Here is a 5,640-nt window from a genome sequence, read left to right as displayed (position 1 = left end):
AGAGACACTGGATGTAGATCAACTCACCAGAAACACTGGATGTAGATCAACTCACCAGAGACACTGGATGTAGATCAACTCACCAGAAACACTGGATGTAGATCAACTCACCAGAAACACTGCATACCTCTCCAAAGCCTGCCCTCAACTAATGCAGGACCAAAATAGATGGCAGTTAAATATATCCAAGCAAGCTCAACCAAATGATGATATCTTTTATCTTTCACTTGTTACAGTCATTAAACTGCAGCCATGCTGGAGCATTACCTTGAAGAACTTATAAGTTGAAAGAATCAACCTTAGCATTTTTTTTTTTTAAGCCTGGTACTTATTCCATTGATCTGTTTTGTCGAACCACTAAGTAACAGGGACATAAACAAACTGACACCTGTTGTCAAGCAATGGGGGGAACAAACACAAACAAATACACACACATACATACATACAGGGTTGGCCAAGAGTCACCCGACAGTAAATCAAAATTTCATAAATACTAACTGTAATTCTGTATTGATTTGAATGGAAGGATGTGTCGCTCAAGAAGGACTTCAGTTTGAACAATTTTCATTATGTTTCATATTTAGATGCTTTTATTAAATTCATTCAATAATTGTTGAACATAAATAAATCTTGGAATTAAATGGTTTTGATTTACTGTCAGATGACTTTTGGCCAACCCTGTGTGTGGGTGGGTGGGTGTGTGTGTGTGTGTGTGTGTGTGCGTGTGTATGGGTGCAGGTATAGCTGTGAGGTAAGAAGTTTGCTTCCAAAATCACATGATTCCAGGTTCAGTCCCACTGCATGTCACTTTGGGCAAGTGTCTTCTATAGCCTCAGGCCAACCAAAGCCTTGAGAGTGGATTTGGTAGGTGGAAACTGAAAGAAACCTGACGTGTGTATCTGTATGTGTGTGTGTGTGTGTATTTTCATGTCTGTGTTTGTCCCTTACCGCCGCTTAGCAACAAGTGCTGGTGTGTTTACGTCTACGTAGCTTAGCAGTTCGGCAAAAAACGTCGATAGAACAAGTAACAGGCTTTAAACAGAAAGTGCTGGGGTTGATTCCTTCGACTAAAACTTCTTCAAAGTGGTGGCCCCGCATGGACGCAGTTGGACGATTTGGGCCGACCCGGGACTTAGTGGTTGGGCCGACCCGGGACTTAGTGGTTGGGAAACAAATTTTTTACTACACAACCACGCCCACGACTGTGTTACATAAATATACGCCTACATACAAAAACATACGAACATTTTCCATATGTACCGTAGTCACGTTGTGAATTTATGCCCACAAATAACATACCTGTACTCATATAACCAATTAAACTAGTGGTTCTCAACCATTTTTTACCTATAGACTCCTTTGATTAACTGGGAGGGGATACGCTCATAGCATTTTGATGTTTAAAAACTCCTGTTATATTTTTATGATTAAATATGAGGAATTGTACACAAAAATGTTTTAAAATTTTGTGAATTGCAGAAAGATAACCAGTTTATTGCACAAACTTTAGCAACAAAATCTTATGGGACCCCAGTCGAGAACCGTTGATTTAAACGAACTTACATACACGGGAACATCTACGCTGTCAATCGAGCGGCTAGAAATAGCTGCGAAATCTACCTCGTGAATCTGTCTTAATAAAGAAGGGCACACCGGACAATATAATTCTTGATGTACAAATTCTTGGATTACATAATCCTAGATGGCTGGAACACCAACTATAGGTCAGCACCATTGGAATTAACTCGGGGGATAATAAACAGCACGCGCCTACACACACGTATAAAGGTGCGTGTGTGTAAAACAGCGTTTGACAATCTACAGCTGAACAAACTGTTTGTTTAATGTAATGGGGCTGCTTATGCTGACAATACACTATCCAGTTTTAACACACATACACACATTTCCAAAGCATATATGTTTGGATTTACACATGACAAAAAAAAAAAAGATAAATAAGCGCGGGAGTGGCTGTGTGGTAAGTAGCTTGCTTACCAACCACATGATTCTGGGTTCAGTCCCACTGCGTGGCACCTCGGGCAAGTGTCTTCTACTATAGCCTCGGGCCGACCAAAGCCTTGTGAGTGGATTTGCTAGACGGAAACTGAAAGAAGCCCGTCGTATATATGTATATATATGTATATGTGTGTTTGTGTATATGTTTGTGTGTCTGTGTTTGTCCCCCCCCCCAACATCGCTTGACAACCGATGCTGGTGTGTTTACGTCCCCGTAACTTAGCGGTTCGGCAAAAGAGAGACCGATAGAATAAGTACTAGGCTTCCAAAGAACAAGTCCTGGGGTCGATTTGCTCCGACTAAAGGCGGTGCTCCAGCATGGCCGCAGTCAAAGGACTGAAACAAATGAAAGAGTAAAAGAGTAAGTATTTAACGCCTCTAGGATTAGAGTTTGTACATTACATGCGAGCTATTTCTCAAGTAGTGTTTGTTTGTGTTATTCAGTTAGTCTGTCTTACCTCTAATCCATACGGCTATCATAATCTCCCACCTCCGAATAAGCTCTGCATTTTTCGGGACACCAGACACGAAAAGGATTGAAATGAAAGGTGGGGGAAAAAAGGAAAGACAGGAGGTCAGACATACCTCTTTTTCTGTGCGTGAGGATTAGGCTGATGATTAGGGCTCGGACAGTTTTTATCATACAAACCTTATGGATCAAGTTCTATATGTCACAATCATTCCATCTGCTGTTTACCCTTTATTAAGACGCTAGAGTAAGACATGAGATTTGACTGCTGTTTCTAGCAGATTTGAGCTTAATGCGCAAAGACTCGTTCATATGTGGTGTGTGTGTGTGTGCGTGTGTGTTTGGGTGGGTGGCTGAAGTTAGTTAATGTGATCCGTGGATAATCAGACATTGATTTTAAATAACTATCAAGTCTTGTCAATCCAGTTAAGAAAAGATATCTCAAACACAAACATACACACATAAAACTAATGACGTCCAACCAAAAAGATATCCGGACGCAAATTAACAGGAATATAGCAATGTTAGATTGGTTTGTCAAATCTATATGTTTATATATATATATATATATATATATATTTACACACGCGTATACACACACACACACACACAATTTGGGGCCAAGCAAATGAAGTTTCATGCAGCAAGTACTGAATACTTTGTACTTTTGCTGCATGAAACTAAGAAAGGTAGACGCGAATAAAAAAGATTCCGCTTTATGTAAATAATGTCCATCATGTGAACAGCTAATAGAGATATTTTTAAACGCGTGTGTGTTAGTCTTTTAATCCTGTCAAACGCGAGGAAAAACTGGCGATGTTGCGTTTCGAACCGCTTACCATGGATGCTAATGCATTGTACAATGTACATGTTGATGACGGATGGAAAAAAAAAAACAATTCTTCATAGATGAATGACTCTCTATGACAGCCCTTGTAAAAGGGAAACTAATTTCTAGAGGGTGTATGACAAAAGGTAAAAAAATATTTACACCACATACTTCCATTAATGATGATGAAAAAAGCAGTCCACGAGAAACAGGAGTGCAGGACAAAATTAGCCTATGGCATATATATATAACTGTTTCTTATAATGTTAAGGACATTTTTGTCACATGGCTGGAAAATGTCTAAACACACATACAGTTTGGGCGAATATCAAAGTAACAGTTACCCGAAAAAATATATATATATTTCTCTATTTTCGTGTATTGAGTTCTTGGTCCAGATGGACTTGAGTTCAGTTTTTTTTTTCTTTTTGGCATTTATATAAATAAAAATTCTCTCCCCCTTATATAATATATATATACATATATACATATATATATATATATATTCTAACAAGCTCACACAATAAATGTAACTTGTTATCATCGAAGATGACGGCAGTGTGAAGTGAATCATTGTCGCGTTTAGAAATGGTGCTAGAAAGAGTAGCTGTAGGAAATAATAATATTGTACGGTAGATGTCGGCATTGATGGGAAGATAAAAGGGAAGAGGGACACATGGGGATTGTGGTAGTAGATGAGATAAAGAGAGGAGGTAAGTGTGAGAAAGAAACAAAAAGTAGACAGCGTTAGTTGCATGAAATAAGAACCAGATAGTAAGATTTGATGGTTGTTGTTTAATGGATATAGAGAGTAATGATGTCTCGAGCAAGGAGACGGTGCTGGTGGTGGTGGTGTTGAAGCGTGATAGAGTGTATCAAAAAGAGAGAAAGGGTAATGTTATCGTGCATGGAAAAAATGATGATGGTGATGATGGCTGAAAGAGAAATATTGTCGAGCAAATAGAAATTATGAAGATGAATAGAGAGGGAGATTTAATGTTGTGCAATGAGAAGTGGTGTTGGCATCAGGTAGAGAGAGAGAGAGATACGAACAGAGAGACGGTCGTGAAGAAAGTGGTGTAGAAAAAGGTAGAGTGAATAAAAAAATTGTCGTGGAAAAAAGAAACGGTAATAGTAAGAAGAAGAGACAGTAACATTATTAAGCAAGAAGAAGGTGAAGTGATGACACTATTAAGCAAAAATAGATGAGGACTGATGGAGTGGATGGAAGAGTAGCGTTGTCGTGTAACATAAGAGATAATAGACATGTCTGAGATGAAGAGAAAGAACATTGCCGTATATTAGAAGTGGTGAAATTGTCATAGTGTCGTTCAGCTCCAGGTGTGCAATAAGTGAACTGAGGTGTGTCGATCGTCCTTTTATTTCAGGTAGGGTATCTGGGACTAAGTTATCCACAACGCGTGCATTACTTTCCGTTTTCGGGTGGTTTTTGGGGGTGGGTTTTTTTTTTAGTGTGTGGTTTTTGAGTGAGATTTGACTGCTTTTGCTAGAATTAGAGCAACAACCAAGAGTTCCCTCTTGTGGTGTAAGGTGGTGGAATAGAGGGATAGTAGCGGTAAATGAGAGAGAATAAGGAGAGAGCGTGTAGCAATAAATACTGTCGTGAAGGTAAAAGAAAAAAGGTGGAGGCGATGATGGAAGACAGAGATGAAGAAAGTAATATTGTTGTGTAATAATATGAGAGGCAACTGCCATGTCGACGGTGGAACAGAGATGAAGAGAGAGAGAGTAACGGTGATAATGACGACCTCTACCTGTCTCTCCATCACTTCTCTCTCTCTCTCCATCTGTCTACCTGTCTCTCCATCACCTCTCTCTCTCTCTCTCTCTCCATCTGTCTACCTGTCTCTCTCTCTCTCTTTATCTGTCTACCTGTCTCTCTCCTCAGACACAGAAACCAAAGAAAATCGAAAGCAGCTTACAAAGGGGAAGAGAGAGGTGTCAAACATCTAAAACAAAGCAGAAATATCACTTGTACTTACTGCCAGCTTTTCCCTAAAGTAATGTATACATAATATCCCGCAGTATTTGGTGCTGTTGTTGTTAGTGCTGTTGTTGTAGTGGTGGTGGTGGTGGTTGGTGTTAAGAGAGGAGTTGTTCCTTTGACAGATGTTCCACTAAAGAGCTTCAGCCACCGCCACTACAACCGGAACTAGGTAGCAGCTCTGACGTCGGTCGCTAGGCATTCTGGGATCGTAGTGATGGGAGTTGCGGGTCGGGTGAGCTTCGATTTAGCAGACGTACTATCACAGCCACAGCTGTGTCTCTCTCGTTTTACTCTCTCTCCCTCTCCCCACATATATAT

General features: G+C 39.9%; 1 protein-coding gene across 3 annotated transcripts in view; it reads right to left on the bottom strand.

Annotated features, from left to right (window-relative positions):
• LOC106876968 (uncharacterized) overlaps window positions 1-5,529 on the bottom strand; it is a 200,886-nt gene extending 195,357 nt beyond the window's left edge. For 2 of the 3 annotated variants that reach the window (XM_052975918.1, XM_052975919.1), the window contains exon 1: window positions 5,318-5,529. The gene's annotated coding sequence lies outside the window, so the exon portion shown is untranslated. The remainder of the gene's footprint in view (window positions 1-5,317) is intronic. The other variant, XM_052975920.1, reaches the window with a different exon arrangement.
• Between the last annotated feature and the right edge of the window lie 111 nt (window positions 5,530-5,640).

This window comes from Octopus bimaculoides, chromosome 23 (genome assembly GCF_001194135.2).
Source record: "Octopus bimaculoides isolate UCB-OBI-ISO-001 chromosome 23, ASM119413v2, whole genome shotgun sequence".
NCBI lineage: Eukaryota > Metazoa > Mollusca > Cephalopoda > Octopoda > Octopodidae > Octopus > Octopus bimaculoides.
This window is presented reverse-complemented; position numbering and strand designations above follow the sequence as displayed.